This window comes from Euprymna scolopes, chromosome 6 (genome assembly GCF_053919585.1).
Source record: "Euprymna scolopes isolate OS-2025 chromosome 6, ASM5391958v1, whole genome shotgun sequence".
Classification (NCBI taxonomy): Eukaryota; Metazoa; Mollusca; class Cephalopoda; order Sepiida; family Sepiolidae; genus Euprymna; species Euprymna scolopes.
Window position 1 is genome coordinate 143,502,552 of NC_136487.1, and position 11,557 is coordinate 143,514,108.

Below are 11,557 nucleotides of genomic sequence, written 5' to 3' on the forward strand. Positions count from 1 at the left end.
AAAGGCCAGATCTTTCCTGTTCGGCTTATGAAAGCTAAATTAATTTCAACTCAAACATACTGTTGTACACAAACGCACACTTAGAAAAAGCAACACACACAATGTTCAAATCTCTTGTCTGCCGAATCATGCTGCTTGTAAACACATGTATAAATAGTTATTTTAGCGCTCATAACATTTCTCACTAAACTTTTCTACAATGAAAACTATAGACATCAAATGAACATTACTTTTATTAATAACTTTTAATCAAAAGTAATTGTTAGAATGGAGTGGGAAGTTTTAATTACAATTTTTCTCATCTGTAAATAATTCTTAAAAGTATCAATTTGGGTTTCCTCAATGAATCCTTTGTTGCATAACAATGGATAAAGTACTTTCTTCTGAAGTAAAAATTAACTAAAATAAAACATTGCAGTACTAAATGATGTATGTTTATAAATGATTTCATGTTTATCAAGATTTATTAAGTAATTTATAAAATATTATTTTAACATAACTAATACAGATTATTTCTTAAAATAAAAAAATGGTTTTTGATTCCACCTAAGAAGATATCCTTGTAGACCGAGACAAGTTTTGTCTGGAGGGTAGGTAGGATTTTCCACAAAAAATATTGAAAATAGTGTTTAAATACTTTTTGTAAATAGAAATTAAAAAGAAACAAAACAGCACAGTAAGAAACAATGTTTTCAAGTTCATCATTTAAAAATAAACTTTATTTTGTGAATGTTAAAAGTGTACTTACGTGTGAAACAGATTACAGCATGTATGAATACATGCAGCCACATCTGTTGGTTAAAGAATAACTGAGAATGTTTGCAAAACGTATAAGCAAAAGCATTCAAAATGGGCAGATAATATTCGTAATTTGCAAAAGGGAGCAATCATTAATTTAGATTTAAACGTTACATGCTGATTCCGTGAAGAGATAGCCGGTTTCACGAAATGGTTTTGAAATGTTGAAAATCCAACTGTAATATCTTACAGTTGCCTCATGTTTTAAGATCAACATCAGTGAGAAAAAGTTGTATTGGAAGTCGCTTGCTTCATCTCCAATTCTTTGAGGAAAATAAATCCATCCAGTGGAATTTTTTTAAATCCAACCAAAAGCTATTTTTAACATATATAAAAGTGACAACTTTCAGAAAAGCACTTAAAATATTTTGTATTGATATAACAGTGGCGATTATGTGAAACTTTACTTAGAATGAACTTTTGAAAAGTGTGCTCATCTGTTTGTTGAAATGTAATCCAAAATGTTTACAGATTGTACAATAGTCAAATATTTCCTTAACCCTATCAGACCTGAGCTACCGAACCTAATTTGCCCATGCCTGCTCTCCTAGGCAAAATTGTGAAAAAAATTTAAACGCGTTAGTAATTTTTTGCTGTCAACTGTCAACCTTCGCGTACTACCAGTCCGCCCAACAAGTGGAGCTTCCTTGATGCACAGGCTCACTTGCATCATCAGAATTATCATCACTTACTCCTTCATTGATATAGTCATCATCACTAGTGTTAGTCGATTCAGAAACATACTCCTGATCAAATTCACCTTCGTCTGCATCAGAATGTCACTTTATCCAACACTTGTTGCATCATGAAACTCCTTGGTCTTGCTCTTTTATGGGTCAAAGTGCTTGGTTGGTCACCAGCTCACTTCATGGCTATTATAGTACAAAACAACTCACAACTTTGCCAAAACAAAGGAAGCTATTTGCAGAACATTAAACTTGCGCTAAATCAAAGCTAGGCAGCGATTGAGTAGCTATTTTTAACTCCCTGACAACACAAAAGTATGTAGTCGGAAAATACTGGTTTAGCAGTAACTCGGTCTGGTAGGGTTAACCTGTGAAAGGAAGCGATCGTGGTTTAGATTTAAAAGCTGTATGGTAATCCTGTGAAGTTAATACAACCGATTCCAGGAAGTGGTTTGGTAGTGTTGCAAATAACAATACAGATTTCTTAAGGTTGTCTTATGCTTTAAAATCAGCAGCAATGGGAAAAGTTCTGCTCAAAGTAACGTACTGTAATTATCTCCACTTTTATGACAAAAAAAAAAAAAAAAAAAAAACTTACATTGGTCAGATTATTGATCTTATATGAATACAGACCTTAAGACATGAATTCCCTGAAAAAATATATTGGACATGAAATAAAAGCCTATGGTGGATTCTGGCAGTATATGAGCTTCAAATTTAATAAATTCATTGGCAAACAAATTTTTTTTTAGTAATAAAACCATATTTTTATGAACTCAGTACATATATAATGTTGAAATTCTAAAATAAATTGAAAAAAAAAAAAAATAAATAAAAAAGATTTCAAAATATTTAAAAACTTTATTTTTGGAAAATATGTAACTTTACATCTTTAATTTGACATGTCTTTCAACTTTTAATTTTTCCTGTTTCATTTTTTTTTTCATTTTTGTGCTAGTTAACGAATTAGTTTAGCTGACTTTCATCTTCAAATGTTTTGTTTTCATCAGCTTTTATGTTAGTTTGAAACATAGATGGAGTTAAGATAGGATTTTAGTATATAACGCTCATTTTGAATGATTTTTTTTATTAACGAGTTACTATTTAAGACTAAAAGTCACTCAAGGACAATAATTAATGATATGGATGGATTGCCGGTTGAATGATGAATATTATGAGAGGATTGAAAATAATGAATGGAATTTGATAACTTATGAGGATCGTTTATGGTAAGTGTTTATTGATTATCAACTGTATGATTTGTAATGTTCGAGATGTATTTTTACAAAAGCATAAAAGTGTAACTGGAGATAAAAATATTGTACTCATTTCAAATCTTTAGCGGTTGAAATGAGTACAATAATTGCTTTACAAATAAAAATTTGATTTCCTTCGTATAAAAATTTCTTCATTTTATTGTTGTTAGACTTTTTTCAGTAAAATCGGAATAAATTCAGCAACGTTAAAACATATCTATGACAAAAGGTTTTGATATTACAGAAAAACATTTTTATGAATTCCTAATTCAAAAAATTAGTAAAATCGAAAAGTGTCAAGCTTGTATGTCTAATAAGAACGTTTTTCTAAACAGCAATTTTAGTAAGGTATATAGTCTTATTTTTTTAATTTTTAAATATATTTTTGCCCTATTATCAAATTGTCATTTCATCTGCTTTTACAGTCTAGAGTTTTTTTTTTTTTATTGATTTATGACTAAAAAAAAAAAAAAAAAAAAAAAAAAAAAAAAAAAAAAAAAAAAAATTAATTTATAGCACAATGAGATCAAACTATAATGGTTCAATGTTGAAATAAATGTATACGAACAAAGTTGCATTCCCGTATCATTTTTATGTATTGTGTAGGGTAATGTTTAGGCTGGCTTGATTAGTCTAATATTGCTTTCATCATGATTTCATTTACAACAAAATGACATTTCATGTGAATGGATTTTTCACTTTTCTGTATGCTGTAAAAATTGGCTTCTGCATGAACAGCACACAAAATGGTAAATTTTCTAATTTCAAAAAGAGTTTAGAGTCGCTAATTGAATTACAAAAATAAATTTTGTGCCGTTGTTTTGAAAAAAATCTATCTTCACATTAACAGTTTTCAGATATAATGAAAAAAATTTTAGTTTGGGATACCTAATATAATATATACATATACATACAAGGCAGCCTATTTTAAAATACTAGTCAACTGGAAGAATTTAAGTAAGAAGCAATAGAAGACTTGACTTGAGGCAACATTCATCCTAGATGGGTTGAGCTGTCTCCTATAGAACACACAGGGTACTGGATGAACAGACCATGTATGATAATCTGCAACGGCTAAGGTAATGATGGGCAGCCAGTCCTGGGAACAGCCGCAAACACTATAGACTGGAGCAGCAAGAGATCTTTCATTGTGAACTCGTTTCCTCTTCATTTTTTATTTGATATGCTGCCATATTTAGAGATTTCACTACACGCTGACAAGTGGTCCGTGATATACCGACTTGCTGGGATAGTTTTCGAGTTGAATTTAGGGGGTTTTCTATCATCTGCTGCAGAATATTATGGATTACTTCAGGTGTCTGAACTAGTTTGGGCCTTTGCTTCTGCACTTTTTCAACGGAACCCGTTTCACGCCATTTCTTAACCAGGACCTGGACGCTACGTTTAGACGGTGCTTTCGTGCCTGGGTACTTGTCTATGAAAGATTTTTGCGCTTCCTTAATCGATCCGTTTCGTACATAGCCTTCGACAATCGCAATTCGCTGCTGCAGGGTAAACACCATTTTGTTGTAAAGTTTTCAAAGAGTAATAATTTCACCAAAGCTGTTTGGAGAAGCTACACTGTAATCTGAAAAAATAAAAATAGGAGGAGACAAACAACTTAAACAACTTGCATCATAAAGCAACACATTCAACATATGGCACACAAAATATCATGACTAAGATCAGCCGACATAAGTGGGTCATCCCGTGTTAAAATAGAGACCATAAGAACAGCAGCAACGGACAATAGAATGAAACGTTTTCAAATGCTGCTGAAAATGTAGGTCAAAGAATGTTTTCTTCAGCATTTTGGATTGGACTGAAACATATTTTGAAGACAAACATAAAAATGGAAAATTTTATACTATAGCATTAGCTTAATGTGGGGTGGGGGTGATTTTTGAAAAGCTTCAAAAGATAAAGAAATGTTTTTTTTTATGGAAAATGTTCCTGACAAGGCATAAAGCTATTTGATTTAAGTTGCTAAAAAATAAAATAAAAATAAATAAACCGAATAAAAAAATAAAATACTTAGTCAAAAACTAGTCAACCATAAGCCTTAGTAAAATAGAGTCCAACCGTTTGTAAGAAACATTATTCATGGAATGTTAAGGCTTAAAAGACGAAGCAGTTTTGGTTGTTTTATTTTACAGATCAACCGTTTCTCAGGTTATTTAATGTTGAATCCAGTAATTTTGGAAAAGTTTTTATATCTTCAAATATTTTAGTTTGGTTATTTTAGAGAAAAAATTTTGACTTTGCATAAATATGATTCAGTTTTGCAAACAGAAAGGTAAACCAAAAACTATAACATTACTATTTAATGCATTTTAGGTCAGAAATGTATCATAAGACAGTCTTATCTGATAGCACCTTCTAATTAAGCACAAAATAAAGGAAGTGAGAGTTACAAGGCTGACAAAAGTAAGCTTATTTGGATATTTAAAATGAAAACATTAAATAAAATAAATGCTACTCAATTTTGATTAAAAATACAAACGAAACATTAAAAAAAAAAAAAAAAAATGGTTTGACTGAGAACAAAAAGAAATTTTTTTTTTTTTACAATAACAAAGCCTCCGATTTTGATAAGCTTCGAGGACTGCATTTCACCCCAGGCCTAAAATAAGATAAAACTCAAATTCCTAGAAAAATGGTTGGATCATTCTACCACACCAGACGTCTGATGAGTTAGGTTTGCCCTACGATGGAGTATTGCTGCTACATCTGGGAGAGGTAACACTCAGCACAATCTTTTTGTCTTAGAGTACAAAAATGGACTACAGAATCTAGTGAAATGATCTCTTCTCAGCCCCCTTATCATAGAAGTTGCTACTCTTTCTTCTCCATGTGTCTAGCATAAGGCAAAATTTCCATGAACAGGGTTTCTTTCCAAGACTTTCCCATCTAAAACATTACCATGGGACACCTTCCCTGCAGGTTACAACATGGTCATCTTCAAATCCAATAGCAACAAATACTTGCCATAAACCATGAGTCATCCAACAAGTTTATTTCATTATTTTCAATTTTCATAATATAATCCATCTTTCAACTGGTCACCATTCCATCTCATTAACCATCATCCTCAAGTGGCTTTTTTGCCTTCATAAATGGTGACTCACTAGTAAAGAACATTTTAAAATGATCTGATTGCCAATTATAACTTTCTGCTACTGAAATGAAAACTGGAATTGTTTTGGGTATTTATTTATTTATTTTTTTTAACTTTTAAAAAAAAATTAAAAAAAATTGGTAGTATAATTGTTTTTCTTTTTAACTGTTGAAAAATAAAAAACGTTTTGCTAATCAATTCTATATCAGACTAGCGGGGATTCCTGGTGTTGCTCGGGTGTGTCGAGGTGGTATAGTAAGGAACCCGGAAAAAAAAAAAAAAGTGGTAGTAGCAGGGGGGGGGTCAAAACAATAGGCAGTTTAGGTGGAGATAGGTGTTAAAATGGTAGTACCTATTTACAATGCCTCCCCACGGGACAGAGTTAGACACCAGGGTCATTTTTTAATGTGGAGAAAAGGTACAAAAAATAAAAATTATCTCAGTGGTGAAGGATTTCTCCTCCACTGAAAGAGAACAAGAAATGAAGCACTGCATCTGAAGAACAGATACTACACTTTGATCTTGGCCAAAAAAAAAAAAAAAAAAAAAAATGGTAGTAAGCAGACAGGCTCAAACCCGGAACATGAAAAAGAAGGTTAAAAACAAAAAAATTAACGTTTTAGCCGATGCCTCTATGGCAAAACCGGAAGTCGCAAACGTTGAAATTAAGACTAGTCAATCAAAAGGAGAATATCAGTGAAAAGAGCAACCCCTCCTTGTAGAAAACTTCCCAGTTGAGGGCGAAGGAATTAATGTTTTTGGATAATTTTTCGATATTTGCCATCCAAAAGGTAGGTTTAAAACAATATCAGCTTCATCACGTTCCGAAGCGTTTGTCGGAAGTTCTTGCGAGACATACAAACACACATACACACATTTTTCCCTTTAAATATATAGATTTCTTCAAATTTTAACTGCAAATATTTTTGCTTTAAATTTATTTAATCTTTTTTTATGAAGTCACATTAAAAACTTTCTGAAAAATATTCTTCTAGCATTCTTTGACCAGAAAAATAAGTGAGTGAAGTAAAAAAAAAGTTGCTTGTTTTTACTATTGAATTCAGTGTGCACAAAGCCATCCTTATAAGAACCCAACAGATTGAACATTTGGGAGTCTTTTAACAAAGCAAAATTTCCAGTTATTCAGCAGATATCTTTTTCAGATGCTAACCTTTTATTTTGAAAAATGAATTCTACCCAAATAAGTTGTTTGAAATACTTTATTTCATGAAAGGTTATTTAAACAAATTAGAGTTTTTCAACATTTTTCTTTATAAATATATAACCGATAAACTCTTAAACTATTGGTCACATGACACTGAAATAACAGGAAATAGTAATCATACACCAAGGATGGTTTATAACGAGTAAAATCTTTGTTTGGATGAATGAATAACGCGTACAAAAAAATATCAAGTTGAAATGTAAAATGTTCATTTTAACTTCCTGACATATTTCTATTACTTTTGCACAAATTCATTCATAGCCTGAAGTGGTTTAATTTTAAATCTTTATTTGTCAATAGCTCAAACAGTAGGGAATGCGGCTGGAGTGCTAAATGTTTAGATTTTGATTCTAGCAAATGACACCCAAGTCATTTTTTTTAAATATCACTATATATTAGGTACAATATAATATTAAATAGAGAATTGGTTCTGTAATAATACATACGAAATCTGTATAAATTAAAATATATTTAAGTGTATTGCATGATTCGGCAAGATATATATTTAATGAGTTCACCATCCATTATCATCACACACAGTCAAAGATGAGATTCAAAATTGAACCTGCAAATACTGAACTGTTACCGTGCTTTGGAGTAATTGCACCAACTAAAAAAAAGTGTTCTTTATATGCTTATTTGCCAAAAGAGCACTTTTAGCTAGTTGGCACAATCACTTCAAAGTACGGCATATATTATTAGCATAGATATGGAAATAATCTGGTGGTTATAGGTGTGGACTACAGGTTTGCCTGCCAGATTAGAGTTTTGTCAAAATGATTATCACTTTCTCTAACATCCTTAGGAAAAGGATGAAGCCATACATCCTGCATCAAATCACGTATTGAATAGTAGGCTAGACTAGATTCTGAAGATTTGGTTGTGCACCTAGTTGAGGAGAAAATTCTGAAAGAAGCCTTTTCCCGTTTTTCTTCTCACACTTTTATTTGCGATTGAACACTAGCGTTACAGGTTATGGATTGAGCAACTCTTGCTTCATTATTGAATTCCAGGTTTGAAATTAAAACTATCTCTTATTAGATACAAAACAAACTAAAACTGAATGAGGTTCTGATAAGCAATGAAGTGGTAAAGATTTTACCATTTTTTGCTTTCACAATCACTATTCTTTATTATTTTATGGTTTTTATTGCTATTTTCTTACCAGTTTGCTCAAGTTGGAGATGCAGCATCCAACTGGATACCAAACATTCATCTGCTAAGTCAGATTTCCCAACTGAGAAAGAAAGGTTGGGAAGCATTAAGATAGACGGAAGCAATCTTTATTTCTGTTCCAATACAACGTGTCATGCATTGGGGGAGTTGCACTTTCTACACATTAGAACGGATCTCGTGTATTAGTCTGCCCTAGTAGAAAGGCAAATAAATAGGGAGTAATAAGGTCTCTTTTGTGATAAAAGTGTTGCGGATAAGAAAATAGACCATCTTCCACTAGATTGCAAAGTTGATTTTGAACTCTGCCAATGCAAAAAATACTCCATTTCTGAAGCTTACAAAGAACGAGAATTGCATCACGAGTTAAGTACAACTATTTCCCTAAAAGACTTTACAATAAATTGGATATACTTAGATTCATACAAAAAAAGGATCACTCTAGAAGAGATCTGTTCATTCTAATCAACAGAAGCTTATCAGTTTGTGTTCAAGCTGGGAATGGGGCATCCTACCGGATGCCAATTTTTTTTTTTTTTTTTTTTTTTTTTTTTTTTTTAAAAGATACTGACCATCCCTTTAAATACAATTGTTTGAATTACTCTTGCACTTGATTCACCGGGTATATTTGCCAAGTAATTTTTTTTAAAATTCCTTTTAAGGAGTCCTGTTGCTCCTAGAATTACTGGAATGATAGAGATCTCCCTAAGATTTCAGTTTCTTTTTAGGTCGTACATAAGATCCTAATAATGAAGTGACTACTTAATGTTCGCAAACCTCAAAAGAATGCTCCAGGAAAAGAGTTTTGGCTCCAGTGGTATTGAAAACCAAGGTTATATTTTGAAACTAAAGAAAAATGTTCTACAAAAAGGTATCAAAATCAGGGTATCACCCTAGAAGGAAACTATGTTGATGAATAAAGTCAAATTTTTATCTAAAAGTTGTTGCTGCAAGGGGAGGGGGGGGTAAATTGAATAGGTGATGCAAACCTGAATGGTTTTATAAATGCATTTATATATTAATACGAATAGCATGTGTGTTATTGTGTCATGCTTACATCTTTTTTCTTCAGAGTGACTGTCATTCCATTGTTATGACCTTCCATTTCTTGTAATAAATAATTTTACCAAGAATCCTAAAGTTTTGGTTTCAGTTCTTGCTGAAGGAACTCAATATATATATATAAATATATTTTTTTTTTTTTTTTTTTTGCTTCACAAGTTTTGGTTTAAGCTGATACACCTAAGTCATATATATATATATTTTTTTAAATCACAACTTTATAATATATAAGAGGGTTTTTCCATCTCAAATCATTCTGACTATGACACCCTTACCTCAGATTTTTTACAAACTGTCTATGTTGGTATCATAAAAACTAGAGAATCCTAAAAATTTGAGCCTCTAACTCTCAACAGTTCCGGAAATATCACAATTTTGGTATTTTACGTATATCACGCCAAGTTACGAATTCACAACATTATAAAACGTTTTTAGGCATAAATCAATTTCTAGACTAGGTAGAACCTTGAAAATTTGCACTAACAAGGTTTTCCATTGAGGAATCCAAAAATCATGTCTAAAATCTCTGAAAATTAACTATTTCTGAGCGATTGAACTTTTAAGCCGAATTTGGGTATTAGTCCAGCTCGACCCCAAAAATCATGTGGCACTATTGGAAATTTAATTATTTTTTGTTTCTAGACATTCTTGATAGTCTGAACTTTGAATTCCTCAAAAAGTGGGTTTTTGTTTTTTCCTCGTTAGCTCACAATTAAACCTCAAAGATGGGCAGTTTTAGAGGCCTCACTTCCAGACAGAACAATGTACAAGGGGTCACTTGACTTCACCACAAACAGGAAATCCTGAACTTTATTTTGACTTCCTGTTCATTTAAGAATTATGTATTGGTGCTTCCTGGTGTTTCTGTAAGTTGGCTGAAACTATTTTGTTTTTTCGTTTGATGCAAGGATGCAATTGGCAGGTGGAGTCAAATAACCGGGTAGGGAAGAAAGGTGTTTGCCCAGTCATAAAGGAGTTTTATTCTTTAATTATATTTAAATTTACCCTCATCCTGAACAAAATGCTGAGAAATGCCTTGGTTTTTTTTTTTTTGCAAAATCTTCACTGCCATGAACATTTTCATACTCCTTCCCAGAAGTTTTATATCAGCTAACTAAAAAGCAGGACAATGTAGCTTTGGTGAACTTCTGAAGACACCATGCCATGAGGTCCATTACACCAGGTCTGCTGGCTTGAGAAATATGGACGAATTTGATGATGAAACCCAAACAATCTACCTATGGTGTGCTGGTTTACGTGAGCGGAAAAATGTAACAAGCATCTGTCTCCATCATGAACAGGTATTTGGCAATGCTTTTGAACGCCATACAATCAAGTGCTGTGTCATCTTGAAAACACAAACGTAAGGCTCAGGGAATGAAACGAATAACTCTTGAGATGGCACATCATTTAGAAGCCAAAGACTGCCAGGGTTCATGCTTTGCCGACAATGTGACAAATCCTACCAAGTTCTCATTAGTAAAAGTTCATCTGACACAAGCTCCTCATATGATGTAGTTCAGTTTCAAAATGATACTGATGAAGACGCTTCAAATGATGAACTATTTGAAATGTACAAAACATCAAGAAAACGACTCAGCACTCGTCTAGAAATGATTGGTGTCTCTCCAGTGAACCTTCATAGTGTGTCCCAACATAGTCGTGTGTGCAATGCCAAATAGAAACTCAAGAAAATGATGAACACGTACAAATCCTCCCAAGCAGAAGCCTACAATGTTGAGGGGGATATGCTGGATACATCTGATTCTGTTTTTGAGAAAAATGACGTCCAGTGGAAGGCTGCAGAGTTGGATCAACTGCATAATCTGATGCGAGATCAACTGAAAACTGCTATGTACCCTCAGAACATCCAAATATTGACTCTGGTACCAGACAAGTGATCATGTGAATTTGCTGCTCAACAATTTGGAGTGAGTACCTGATTCGGACAGCCTTATAGCAACACCAGATCTAAAGAAAGGAAAACCCTTGCCTTGAGAAACTCGACCTTGTACTGAGTTTCCAGTAGGACGATGAATAGTTGCTAGATAAGGACTATGTAAACAGAATGTGCACAAACAAAAGCAACTGTGTTGCAATATTTTGGATGTATAATGGGGTATGATCCCACACAGTCGGGCGATTCTATTTATAAACGATGCTGCTAGGAACTGACGAATTAAACTGCAAACGAGAAACACCTCTCAGGACTTGTGTGTAACAACGAACCATCGGAAAC

General features: G+C 32.8%; 1 long non-coding RNA gene across 1 annotated transcript in view; it reads right to left on the minus strand.

The window, feature by feature from the left end:
• Positions 1-3,213: 3,213 nt before the first annotated feature.
• The window catches only part of LOC145278021 (uncharacterized), a 40,230-nt gene continuing 31,886 nt past the window's right edge, over positions 3,214-11,557 (minus strand). The window contains exon 2 of the long non-coding RNA XR_013868273.1: positions 3,214-4,328. This is a non-coding gene — a long non-coding RNA (uncharacterized LOC145278021). The remainder of the gene's footprint in view (positions 4,329-11,557) is intronic.